Raw genomic sequence first — 15,000 nt, forward strand, 5'->3', positions numbered from 1 at the left:
AGTTTATATATGACCAGAAATTTTTACAGTTTGATTTGGATGTCTCCGCTATTTCCTTTTCGTATTTTTTACGCTCCTTTGCTACTATTGATTTCACTTTGTTTCTAGTCCTTGTATATATTTTGTAGTTTTCTTCGCTTCACTAGAGCTTCACGTAATAGGATCTTTTTCGGACTTGCTGTAATTTCGGACAAATTCGTTTGTAACGTATTCAAGTTACTTGTACAGATATATATTTACATTTAATGTCATAAGCAAATACAGATATATGACAAATGAGACATAGAATATATCGCAGATTTCAAATACTTAAGACTAGGCCACAACAAATTGATTACATGGCCGATGGATTTCCCGCACCTAAAAATCTTAAAACGAAATAAAAATATTTTTATTTTTATGTTGCGCCCACAGCAACAATTTGTGCTCTGCACACATTCGTTAAATGATTTAGGTTAATTTAGCCTATGTATTTTATGATATAGACTGTTATTGATTAACTTACGAGAATGTGTTTAATTCAGAGCTCCAGATAAGGGTCGTATTTTTTGTAATTACGAATTATTTTCAAGTCAGTTACGTATTTATTTTAAAATTTTGTCGTACCATTAAGAATTACAAAATCAAGATACGAATATTATTTTTACATCGGTTCGTATCGATTTTTATTGAGTTCTTTTCGCGTATTAAAGATCTTTGCGGTGCTAGTATACAAAGGTTATGGGGTTTGTTTAACAAAGCGCATTTTTTGCAATAAAAGCGGCGTATACAGTCTATCTGTCAAAAAACAATGGCGGCACCAAGAGAGCGTCTTAAAAAACTGTAAAGCATCCAAACACGCTTTTAACATATTGCACGCAAAGTGAGCCGAAGTTAAATGTTTAAAACAACATTATAGAAATGATCTTATACGATGTTGTATGTTCAGTTTCCGACACAGTCGGAAAAGCTAAACAAAAACGCGACACGACGGGTCCAAATTTAAACAAAAAAAAACATTGAACGAGTGGAAGGGACAAGTCCCGTGGCTAATCATTGAAAAGATTGAAGGGGAGACCCGTTTTAATTGTGAAATATGTAAAAATTCATCTAAGGCATGCAATCTTAGCACAGTTTGGGCATATGAAGGTATTTGAAAAATAAAATTGTATAATACTGAAAAGACACAGTTGAACTTGTATAAATAAAGTTGCTAGTATGTTTATTTTGATTTTTTTTTGCATAAAAATAACCATTATTATTTATTTCTAGGTCATTTATAAAAAATAAGAATTATTTTCCAAAACTTAGTAGTAACGTTAAGAATAAAATTTCAGAGTTCAGAATTCTTTTTGAAAATCTGGTAGTAATTTAAGAATTTCACAAAACCTTATCTGGAGCCCTGTAATTTGTTCGCCCAATACAAGTTGAGCCTCTCCAAAAAAGCTCGAAACTCGCCTCATACAAGAAAAAGGCGGCCAATACGGAAAAAAAACACGGCAAATACAGAAAAAACTTTCAAAAAGGTCGGCAAATACGAGATTCAGTCAATCAGAAACCAGGAAAAACTAGGCCTTATATGAGAATCTAAAATTTCGACAATCGTGGAAGCCATTTTGAAGTTGTATGCTTAGTTTTGGTTCAAAAGTTTAAACCTTTAAAAAGATACTTAAAGTACTCAGCCCCTAATATTTTCAGCTCCCTTTTTCGACAATAAGAACAGTGCAGTGTAACCACAACAGTAAGGTTCAATACTTGAGCGTCCATAAATAAAAACTTTTTAAGCTACAATGAAGCGCCAAAAGCAAAACTAATTCGAAATCAGGGGCACATTACAAATGCAATTCCTAATGGCAATAAGTAAGTTTTCAATCCTTATTGTCTTTCTGAGTTGTATTTAAAACAACGGTAGTGGATCCATGTAACTGGAATGTCATTCAGGTAAATTTTGCATAATTTCGCGACCTGTCAAATTGCGTTCCTGTCAACTTCATGCATCATGTCATGTCTAGAAAGCATCTTTCGTCATATACTAAGTTTATATGCTATTTTTCTATGTTCATCAGTAGTATCGCCTTCATATTACAATATTAATGAAATAATACTTATTCTGAAATTTGATGCATGGAACACTTATTTCCTCTTGCAACAACATTCAATTTTCATTTTAAATTAACAACATATCTTTTAAAAGGTAGGCTAGATTGAACTCTACCAGTACAAAGTTGTTAATCACTATCGACAAAGCGGAGGTTTAGGGGCGGTAGCCCCCGATACTAAAGAAATTTATGGGATAAAAAAGGATTATTCGGTGTTGCGTTAGTTGTTGCGCACTTAGCAACGATAAAATTATACACTTTTCAATTCTTTTATACGTACCAGTAAAGTTCAATCGTCCCAAAAGGTATTTTGAGTTACATAACATTTTCAAAGCATTTTGCATGAGATATAAACAGGTACAAAGTTGTATAGAACAGAAATTTTGCTTTTTTTCAAAACTTCATACTTAATTTAATAGCAAAAACCTGTAATTCGAAAGTTAAATTCAAGCTTTTCTTGCTGAATAATATTAAAGATTAATTAATAAAATTGTCATAAATTAGTTGAATTCATATTGGCTTTGTTATTGAGCTTCAGACAGCCTTATTACAGCCTCTATCTACCTTAGTTTTTTAATTATCTCCCCTTTTATATAATTTTAAAGTAAATTGTTGTCCGGAGCATAACTCTAAATGTACTGAAGGGATTTACTTGAAACTTGCAATATAAACAGATGGCAAGTAGGAAAAGTCAGTGACTAAGAACCATAACTCTATCTACCTTAGTTTTTGAATAATCTCCCCTTTTATATAACTTTAAAGTAAATTTTGTCCGGAGCATAACTCTAAATGTACTAAAGGGATCATTTACTTGAAACTTGAAATATAAACATATGGCAACTAGGAGAAGTGCGGTTACCAAGAACCATAACTCTATCTACCTTAGTTTTTTAATTATCTCCCCTTTAAATAATGTTAAAGTAAATTTTTGTCCGGAGCATAACTCTAAATCTACTGAAGGGATTTACTTGAAACTTCTAACTTAAACAGATGGCAAGTAGGAGAAGTGCAGTGACTAAGAACCATAACTCTATCTACCTTAGTGTTTGAATTATATCCCTTTATTTAATTTCAAAGTAAATTTTTGTCCGGAGCATAATGAATTATCTCCCTTTATTTTTTTTTACAAATATTATTCTACTCTCTAAAACAAATGTTGTCATACAAGCAAACACATTTCGGTGGGGATTTGGCACTACTGTGACAAGCTCTTGTTTGTTTTGTTTTGTGAGATTTTCAGTATTTAGTCTTCCGATCACGTTTACTCTGATGCTAATAACTAATTCGTATTTTTATAAAGACGAAAATATATTTGTGAATAAAAAATTATTGTTACTAAATATAATCTATTTGCGCGATTATTTAAGTGATTTGATGTTTATTTCGGATTATTTTATCGTTTTATTGACTATACAAAAGTCTTATATACATGTTTTACATTACTGTTACCAGTGTTTTTGCCAACCAGTCAGTGCGCATGCGCGGAAAATCCCCAATGTAAACAATAACAATTTAATCGTCTATACGGGAGTTTTGTAACTTAAGAAGATTCATATGAGCATGAATGCTTATGACCTATGGATAACCCATTAAGCTGAAAGATAATTTCCAATGGGTTCCATAAAACACACACTGAAATAGCAAAATGATTCAAAGATACATAACCATATGAACAAACACTAACAACATTATGTTGGTTATATGGTTATACATAACCATATGAACAAACAACATATCCAATGTAAACTTTTTACTACTGGAGCAGACATTATCTTTCTAAAAAAACAAGTCTAAAAATAGAGTGTACTGATGGCTTGCTGATATTTTGTCTGCGTGTATTGACTAAAATGTATTTTTTGAAGCAGCGCTTGTTCTTTAGTAGATTATTAAGGTGTAAGAATTGCTGATACACGTGCTTAAAAATAACGCTGCAGCGATACCAGTATATTGATGGCACCATAAGACTATGACCAGATCAAAAAAATATAGTTACGAGTTGGGCAATTAGTTATTGGCACCGAGTGTCTAAGTCATGAGTTTTGTTTAATGACACAATTTAATAAACTATGCACTATTTATTTAAAGGTGCAGATAAACAAGTGTAATGCTCCCGAAGAATGTTTGGGCCAAACAATATCTAAGAAACAAAAAGGTATGTTCCTAAAAAACTCTTTAGTTTTTTGTATAAGTAGATAAATAAAGTCAATGTTATACCATTTTCAATAACTTTAATTTGTAGTGGTATATTGTAAACATAATTGTCCTCAGTTTGTATTAAAAGTTTAATATCATCAGCTAGTATAGTGTATGAGTATATTTTATGTTGATGCTAATTAAATTGATGGAAATGTCTACTTGATTTTATATAACACTTATCTTGTGTGTAGAAAAATATAGGAAGATTTTTGATCCCCCACTCATCAGCAACAGACAGCCATTTCATGCAAGAGGATTATGCTTCTTATGTTTTTACTTTTCTTTCAGTTGATAAAAATGCAGAAAGATATGGCCAATTCATTGAAGGTGACGACATGCAGGTGTGTACTTATTAGCATAAGTTCTGACTTAGATATGATTTGTGAAAATCTTGGTTGATGACTTGTATTTAATATTAAAGGGGCCTTTTCACAGATTTCGGCATGTATTGAAGTTTGTCATTAAATGCTTTATATTGATAAATGTGAAAATTGGATCTAAAAAGCTTCTGTCAAAAAAACAAGAATGAAATTTAAAAAAGAAAACAAGTAACTCTGAACATGGCTTGAACCACTGACCCCTGGTGTAAAAGTCTTATCGCTTAGACCAATAGGCCATTCATTCAATCGTTACACGTTGCAACGCTTTATAATTTTCAAGTTTTTAAATCATCAAAAGATGCATATGATGGATATTTTAGAGCATGCTAAATGTTCAGTATTACTGTTTCCTGTCAAATATCACAACTACCATGAAAATATGTGAATCTGAAACATTTTTATTTTGTCAATTTACCAAAACTTTAAAAGGCCCCTTTAAAGAAATTAGAAACCTGACATATTGCCATATTTACTACCTTTACAACTAGAAAAGTGTGTTTATCTTATTCTATTAAATTATTTATTTTCTTATAAATATGGGGTCAAGCTCTATAAATGTGTACATATTGCAATAAAATAATTGAGTACTGTTAGCTGATTTTGTTTACATTGAACATGGCCATACTTCTCTACTACCACCTGTGTATGGGGAAAATGTGTTTCCAACTGGTGTTTTCACTTCATAAATAGATTATTAAGAATTATCTTGGCAAATGCATATGGTATGGATGTGTTTTAGCTAAAGTTAAAGAAACTTTAATAAGTTTCAAATGATTAAAATGTTTCTGATTCATTATCAGAAATAATTTAAAGTATTCTTATAACCTCACCATGTAAATGTTATTTTAAGAAAAATACATTTAAATTGGGTATTCTGATTGGTTTGTTTTGCACATTGACACTGTGTTATAAATTTGCAAATTAATATTTAAAAATAAATGTTTGTATATAACAATTTATGTACAAAAAGGACACTATTGCGGTACTACAATTAGACCTTTAATTACACATGTTAATGAATATATGTACAAGTACATAATTGTGTTTTAGGTGTGACTGTATGCACGACTGTTACTGCTGCCTGGGTATTATGTGAGCAAGAAACACGTCTGGATTATAATTTGGACACACATGTACAGCTGTTTTGTGAATATGATAAATTATGTATGCTATATTTGCATTTTTGATGGGTTTTTAGATGTTTAATGTTCAATACATCAGACAAACTCTGAAGTTTTGTTTTTAAATAGAATATTAATTTATCAAACAAAATCCCATGAACTACAACCATATGTTTATAGCTTTACACTTCAAGAACAACTATTTTTGTGTATTATGATTATATATTTGTTAATGAGATACAATTTTGAGTTGAAATATTATGAATTTTGTTATGCCGGCGTAATATTTGATTTTGGTCTGTAAATAAGAAATTATTGGAAATGCAAGAGATTCGCTTATGAGTTGGAATGTTTTAAATTTTGTCACGCCGGCATAACATTTTAAATTTTTGTCTGTAAATAGGAATTGTTTGGACATTTATCAGCCATTCACTTTCTGTAGAAATGTTATGAATCTTGTTACGCTTGTATAGCATTTAGGTTTGGGTCTGTGAATATGAAATTATTGGAAATACAAGAGATTAACTTATGAGTTGAAATGTTTGGATTTTTGTTAAGCTGGCATATTATTTTGAATTTGGGTCTGTAAAAAGCAATGATAGGAAACTTGAGAGCAATGCACTTTCTGTGGAAATATTACTTATTTTGTTATGACAGCGTAACATTTGAGATTGGGTCTGTAAATAAGTAATTATTTGAAATGCAAGCAATTTACTTTTAATTTAAAATGTTTGGAATTTTGTTACGCTGGCATAACATTTTATGTTTTAGTCTGTAAATAAGAAATCATTCGAAATGCAAGTGATTCACTTTTAGTTGAAATGTTTGGAATTTTGTCACACTGGCATAACATTTACAGTTTTGGTCTGGAAATAAGAAATTATTAGGAATGCAAGCGATTCACCTTTGAGTTAAAATGTAATGAATTTTGTTAAGCTGGCGTAACATTTTTTTTGTTTTCAAAAAATTAGCATGTCGAAATTATCACAAAAAAACCCTGTAAAACACCTCTTTTAATTGGGATTCATGGACATTCCATTTTTAAAATAGACAGATTTTTATGAATTTTGTGAGTTTGTACCGCCAGCGTAACATTTAAAGTGGAATGATTTATTTGGTGATGTTATAATGAACCTTTGTGAGTTTGTACCGCCAGCGTAACATTTTCAAAGAATTATCTGTCTATGTGATTATGAACCTTGGGGAGTTTGTACCGCCGGCGTAACATTTTTATTTTTCTGTCAAAGTGATTATGAATTTTGTGAGTTTGTACCGCCAGCGTAACATTTAAAGTGGAATAATTTATTTGGTGATGTTATAATGAACCTTTGTGAGTTTGTACCGCCAGCGTAACATTTTCAACGAATTATCTGTCTATGTGATTATGAACCTTGGGGAGTTTGTACCGCCGGCGTAACATTTTTGTTTTATTTTTCTGTCAAAGTGATTATGAATTTTGTGAGTTTGTAACGCCAGCGTAACATTTAAAGTGAAATGATTTATTTGGTGATGTTATAATGAACCTTTGTGAGTTTGTACCGCCAGCGTAACATTTTCAAAGAATTATCTGTCTATGTGATTATGAACCTGGACTTTGTACCGCCGGCGTAACATTTTAGTTTTATTTTTCTGTCAAAGTGATTATGAATTTGTGAGTTTGTACCGCCAGCGTAACATTTTAAGTGGAATGATTCATTTGGTGATGTTATGAACCTTTGGAAGTTTCTACCGCCAGCGTAACTTTTTTTAAGTGAAATGATTTATTTGGTGATGTTATAATGAAACTTTGGGTGTTTGTACCGCCAGCGTAACATTTAAGTTGAATTATTTGTTAATGTTATACTGAACCTTGGGGAGTTTGGACTGCAAGCAAACGTTTTCAGTTAAATTTTTCTGTTGAAGTGATTATAAAATTGGAGAGTTTGTACCGCCAGCGTAACATTCTGAGTTGAATTTTTGAGTAGAATGAATTATTTGTTGATTTTATAAAGGCATTTGGAAGGTTGAACCGCCAGTGTAACATTTTTAAGTTCATTTATCATTTATATGATGATATTATAATGAACCTTTGGGAGTTTGTACCGCCAGCGTAACATTTTAGTTTATATTTTCTCTGGAAGTGATTATGAAATTTTGATAGGTTGTACTGCCAGCATAATATTGAATTATGTTTTGATGTGATAATAAACCTTTGGGAGTTTGTACCGCCAGTGTAACTTTTCAGTTCAATTTGCCTGTCTGAATGTAAGAAGGGTTGTACTGCCAGCGTAACATTTTTTGTACTTTCTTATAAAAACTGAGAAAAATTTGGGTTTATTCTTAAGAAATTTCTTTGAAAATGGCCATTTTAAAAGGGATTCTGTGGAAAATCCCTTTTTAAAATATAATCAATTGTTTATATAGAGTTTATGCAATAATATGGTATCGATGGCGATTTTCATTGACGCATACAACTTTTCCTGAAAAAATGTTACACTTAATCTCGGTAATATATACCATTGTGGCAATTTCCGTACGTCGTTTCGAACAATTCTATGTAAAACGGGAAGACAAATACAAAGTTGAACACTGTTCATTTTATATAGGATTCTGGATTTTTGTATTATGAGTTGTTGAAACGCGTATTATGTTATTTATCTATACAACGAGTGTCATCCTAACTTATTAGTTCATTAACACTTATTATTAATTGCTCTAAACATATTATGCCAGCTGAAACGATGACAGTTTTCTCGTCGATGCCGATGGAAACGTCTACGGGGATGGGCGGGCTAGGGGTAACTTCGGGGCGCTAACGACGGGTTACAACCGTCAATCGTTCGATACACCCATGATCGCAACCTTGAAACTTGTTTGTCTAACGACAATGCTCTGACAGGTAAGCGTTTGTACGCCTATGAACTAGATATGTGTTTAAAAATATGCATATATTTGAATGAATATCATTTTGATACATTTTGAATACAATTAACTTAATCTTACCTACATCGTCAGTGAATACGTCGATAAATTAACAACATGCGTCTTTGCGATCAAGTTAAAAATAGTTTTTAAAGTTGAAGATCTGTGCAACCGGATTCAAACTAGCATCCTTCATGACACATACGAGGGCACGTAGCTGCTTTAAATTGCACCTCATTGTGTTTGTCTTGTGTGTTAATGTGTTCGTTGTTGGTTCATTCGTTCGGTACGTCGGTACGTTGGTGTATTTGTTTGGTCTTATCAAGGCTGTCAGTGTACCTACTCCCGCTTCTCGTCGGCTAGGCTACAGATACGTATGTCCTTAATTGAAAATTGATATGTTTGAAACAATGTTTTAATAGTTTTGAAAATATGCAACTGATAATAAACACTTGCATTGAAATGGCGGCCAGGTATGAAGTGCTTGATATGATAAGCTGCTCTATAAAATATAACTTCATATTTACAACGTGTTTATGTTGGGAAATCTCGTGTGAGTAGTTGTGTTTTACATTGTATAACCATACCATGCTTCTAATCGAGGCGTATGCATTCAGGACTATCCGGAGATTTATTTCCCATTCTCTTGAGTAGAACATTTATTAAGTAACCACTTTATGAGATTGCTGTGGCCGATCTAAAATGGATACATAGTAACTTTGCGACCAAAACTTTGATTTTTACAATGATTTAACAACTGGCATGTTTAACTGACTCATTATTAGGGTCAGAGGAACGTATTGTAAGTTGTTTTTCAAATATGCATTTTGATTTAAGGTAGCTTAACGAGCATCATGACTTTAATTATATAACACTTTTGATCTATATATTTGCTGAATATAATGATCGAATGTATAGTTGGATAGATAATAAAAACAATAACAAGAATACATTGACTTAATTTCAATGACAATTGAATCGTTCATTACTCATTACTGTTTAGCGATCATAAGCCACGTCCACATGAACAATATGATACAGATTATTATTGTTGCGAACCGTATGTTTATTTTATTATTGGGTGAAAAAGGTTTAACATGTTCATAAAAGCGCGATTAACCTACAATTGTTGTCCTAGCGTGAAACCATGATTTGATAAAAGCAAAACTTTACAATATCGCAAACGATAGTATTTCAGTTGAAAGCATCATTACGTTAAGTTTACATTTATGAAATGGTAATTTTTTGCCCCAAAAAGGACCACAATATGTTATTGTTGTTGGTGCAGTTTCTTTACATGTATGATATGATATAACGCAGTAGTTTGTAGATTGTATAGTGCAAATAAACAACACTGTTTTTGATCATTTTCGCAAACGAGCAGTCAGTGCATCAATTAATAAAATACTCACACTTTATCAGCAACCTTATTGTTAGATTTTGCCATAGTGTACACTTACACTCAAGTATTATTTTCCCAAATACGTTAACAACCACACCTTACCACACAAGAAAAGTTACTTATAAAGTAATATGGGCTTTTTGTAACACATAAGAAAATGGGAAAGTATATGTCTTTTTTATATAAATTATTGTTTATTGCCACTATTGAGATTGGCACAAACAAATGCACGCGGAAATTATTACAAGTAAAAATTAATGAATAGAAATATATGCTGTAATAATCTACCATGAACTGAACTATCTTTGTATACTACACATATTTCTACTGTAACAGTTCCTATAGTTTTGATTATACATCATACTTATTTGATAGAACATACACTTCGTACAATTAAATTCGAGTGAGAATTCACAGTTTGTACGCATCTCCAAAAATTGTCGAATTATAGTGTGAATATATAATGAACATAAGGTAATTAAGTGTTTTTTGTACAAAGAAAATGTAGTAGGCGATATGTATGAAATATCTACAATCGGTAGTTGTGTGTGGAAGTGTACGATTCGTTTGAAGATAACGAATACACTGCAGACAATCGAGAACAAAGCTTTATAAGTACATGTATGACGATATTCATTCTCAAATAAGTAAGTTCTGTAATTTACCTTAAAAAATGAAACATGCTTTACTTATAATATATTCTTGTCTCCAATTAAAAATTGTATGTTTATGGAATTATAGTCACCAGTGTGTTTTATCATACCGAATCAATACATATTATGGTAAAAAAATGTGCGTGATGTTAACTTGCATGTGATATATGTGTTGAATTTTGTGTACACATATTATTATGAAGTAGACGCATATCAAGCAAGTACAGATATATATTTTAAAGTTGTCAAAACATCCATATAAGAAGCAAAATGAACACGAAACATTTAATGTGAAGGATAAAACACCAGAACAGTACTTGCGTTGTTCCGTTTTCACACACTGAACTGCTAATCGAAAATCATATATGGACATTTTGTACAAAGGTTTTGACTTTCATGGTAATTCCTCTTCAGTTGCGTTATTCTCATGTTTATAATATAGTTACCGGTCTACATTTTTATTATTTGTTTAATATTAGTTTCACTAATAGTATCTATTACTTAACCATATATATTTCAATTGCTCCGCAATCACCGAATAACACTGCACATCGTGTTAGACTGCAATATAAACAATCGACTATTTACCAGAGAATAATGTGCCGTGATGTTAACTCGTACAGTATTGGAACGCAGCCAAAGGCGATTTATGTGCCTAAATGTATATTTTAGGAAGAGGACAAAAACTACTCGAAATCTGTAGCCAGATTCCATATTTAAAATTTATTTAATGTTGTTGGTCATCTTTTGAGCATATGTATAAAAGAGTAATTACATGTATTTACTCCAAAACGGCAATATTCGGACAAATCAACGAACAAAATATGTATTCCATGCATGCCAAAAAAATAATAACACTATTGTAACTTTGTCTTAATAGTATGGTTTTTCTTTTAGAAGACTTTATCGATATGATGAAAATTACTGCATTTTATAATTATAATTTTTTGTTTTCAAGTTATCATATAAATACCCTATGTAATATTTGCTTACGCTATTCTTGGAATGAATTTATTCATTTCACACTTGTATAAGTCTAGCTCTATTAACAAAATAAAATTATTTATGGATCTAGCAGACTTTGTTAAATATTCAAGAGGAAAAATGGTCATATTGATGAAAGGAAAAGATTGTCCTGGTAACATTTCAACAATAATTGCTTTCAATATCTGACATTCCAAGAATGTTCTAAAGTTTTCTCACTTAATTTGAAAAAATAATGGATCATCAGTAATTTTCATTCTATTCAAAAGACTTTTTGTTCCAAGTGCCCTGTGAATTATTCTGTATTGCAACCACGGATCCTTTATATCATTGGCTATTAAAAATGTAGCTCAAATATGCGATTTCTTCATAACTTATGGTATTGAGTTTAGTACACATTTTGGGTTTTACGGATGGTTGTTTATTCTTTTTATTTAGACTCTTCTTGTGTGACTTCATTTAAACATGGTGAACAAGCAAGAAATCACATTTTACCCAATCATAATGCTACCTGCTCTGATTTTTTTTACAGAACGGAACAGTTTATTTAGTTAATCAAGATAACCGTCCCATATTAACACAATAAAATGCAATTTCAAAGTTGTGTAAAATGTTTCTATAAATGTTATATTGAACTTCTTAAGTGTGTATCGCCTGTAAAAGATGGAATAGAAAACATGTTAATTTCCTTAAAAAATGTTGTCAATATTCGAAGACATAGTGTTTATAAAATATGTTCATGTCTCTACAGACGAGTATCTCGAATATAAATAGGAATTACTTAAATCACGATTTCACAATGAAGAACACAAGTTGTATGTGCAATCAATTATTTCGATGTCACCATTTGAACAATGTCAATATACTCGCTTATAATCATAACTTTCCGAGGAGAGTTGAAACATTTTATTATGAAATGCATGGCTGCTAGTATGTGAGAAATGTTTCCTTGTATAACATGATATTGTGTTTACCAGACTTTTATTTCAAGATTTAAAAACGATTTAAAAACGGATTACAAACTCAAACTTAAATCATAAACATGTGTAGTGACCGTATGCCTTTATATTTCGAACTTGATGTAAACTCGCAACACATAGATGAATCTCTGAACGTTAAAACAGTAATAGTTTACACATACTGTAAATTATATGTAGAACATAAGCTCAAGTTAAGACGAGTTATTATCTCCTAATAACCTGAGTTTAACAGAACTTTAATACCTGTTACAATTGAAACGGCAATTATATTTATCATTTTGTATAATTTGGTATATAGTTTTGAATCGCTACTTGAAAACGCTACCAATCCACATTTCGCCAAATGCGAAAAGCACGAATTTTGTGTTCAATGAACAATAACAAATGTTTGAAAATGTGACGTATTTATTTATGAGTAATTTTACATGTTCAAACTTTTGCTGGTTAAAGAGTGTTAATGGTTTTGTACACTGCTAAAGTTCATTTTATGCTTAATGTTTTGTTTGCGCCTTTGTTGACTGTTAGTTTCCCGACCTTGCTAATTATAAAGATATTCTAACGAGACTAAACGTGCGCATCCAGATGTTATTCGCCCGGATTCGGTTTGGATGTTTCTAGCAGATCTTTTTCATATTGCGTACAATTACAAACACGGCGTCTGAGTACTCAATGATTGTTCTTATAAACGAAAAATAAATGTCCTTGAGATTTTTGTATCAAGCACTTTTTTATCAACGCATTATATGACATCGTTTCCTTTGTGAACGATATATGCGCATGGCGAGCACAGTTATTGGTGATAAAAACACCTTAATTTTTATTGAACTAAACAGTGGGTATACTTATGTTCGTCAATAACCATTCTAAGGAAGGAGTTCTTTAAACTCCCTTCTTCTGAAATTAAGGAATCCAACCATACTTCATGTAGTCCAAAAATTATGACGCGTTTTATATATACCGTATTTTTCTCGGATTATGATTATTAAAAAAAACTTTTTAAAACTTCGGACGAACAGAACGATCAACAAGAATGACTTCTATATAATCCCTCCCTGCTTTCATCTTTAGTCGTATTTTGGAACGGACAAAGCAATTTTGATTTCAGTTGAAATTTCATGTGTACGTTTGTTCTGATAGTTTCATGATAATTTTGCAAAACATTTTACTTCTAGGTTGTACACAAAGTTTCATAACATCCACATAAGGAAAACATCTTAGCCCACCCACTCATATTTTTAGTAGGCCTGAACCGTTTACAAACTAAGCAGATATATCATAAGAAAAAGCGTTCTGAGCAAGTTTCATGAGGATTTGGTAAACATTTGAATTATGGAATGTTCAGAAACTTTTCATTTAATTAGACATAGCAACCTATTTTTTTACGCAGTTTTTGTAATTTACCCAATTGTTATTTAGATCAATCTACTAACACAGTTTCGTGAATATTGGAAATCAATATCATCTCTAGAGTTTTAACACTGTACATTTTGACAACGGACAATTCAGAAACGATGATTAACAATGGGCAAAATGTAATCACAAAAGCGCACTGTAAGCAAGTTGTGCTCCTTTGATCTAATAAGGACATTTGCTAGGTACATCTGTGTAAGCTATGACAGAGCACTGTAAACAGGGTTTTAATTCAACGATTTTATTAATAGACTGGGGTCCTTTGCGTTCCAAGTCGTTTCACTACAACTGGTAAATGCAATTTCTTTTTATGCTTACACTATAAAACTGACAAAAAAGTATTGTCATCACAATAATAAAATAATAAGTATTCACAATGCATCTTAAGAGAACAAACTTGTAGACCAGACAGGGGTTTTTATAGGATAAAAGCAAAATATCAATTCACAATGATGGCATTGTTCTGGTTTTTGTATATGCTTCCGACATCACTTAGTTTTGATTGAACACTTCTCACTATCAATTGACCAGCTGTATATAATCTTCCGTGTTAAGAAGAACTTTTACAGTTCTCAAGCAGCAGTTGAAGTGTGCGGTCGTGACTTGGTATTTAAAACTTCCTTTTGCAGTATGGAGAGGTTGCATATTAAATTATTACAATTAAATGTGACAATAAACAAATGCTACTACAAGCTTTTTAAGACAGTGTTCGACAATGACTATTCTAAGTAAGATGTTCTTTTGCGAACATTCTGATTTTGCGAAACGAATAAGTAAACTTAGGGATTGTTTTATATTTCAAAGATGATTTTGAAAGAGTGCGGCGGACTTCCTTGACACAAAAACAAGGACTCCGAGTTTAATTTCCAGGAGTTTTCGACTACCGGACTCCCGT

At 31.6% G+C, this 15,000-nt stretch overlaps 2 protein-coding genes and 1 long non-coding RNA gene across 5 annotated transcripts in view; 2 read left to right on the forward strand and 1 right to left on the reverse strand.

The window, feature by feature from the left end:
• Positions 1 to 15,000, forward strand: part of LOC127851848 (uncharacterized) — a 425,589-nt gene that overhangs the window by 315,347 nt on the left and 95,242 nt on the right. The gene's annotated exons all lie outside the window — the stretch shown is intronic.
• LOC127851854 (uncharacterized) overlaps positions 1 to 15,000 on the forward strand; it is a 70,680-nt gene that overhangs the window by 28,685 nt on the left and 26,995 nt on the right. The window lies entirely within an intron of this gene.
• LOC127851872 (uncharacterized) lies at positions 6,799 to 7,262 on the reverse strand. The gene is made up of 2 exons (XR_008036001.1): positions 7,102 to 7,262; positions 6,799 to 6,909 (listed from the first exon to the last, which is right to left on the reverse strand). It is a non-coding gene; the product is annotated as an uncharacterized LOC127851872 (long non-coding RNA).

This window comes from Dreissena polymorpha, chromosome 11, assembly GCF_020536995.1.
Source record: "Dreissena polymorpha isolate Duluth1 chromosome 11, UMN_Dpol_1.0, whole genome shotgun sequence".
In the NCBI taxonomy this organism is placed as follows: domain Eukaryota; kingdom Metazoa; phylum Mollusca; class Bivalvia; order Myida; family Dreissenidae; genus Dreissena; species Dreissena polymorpha.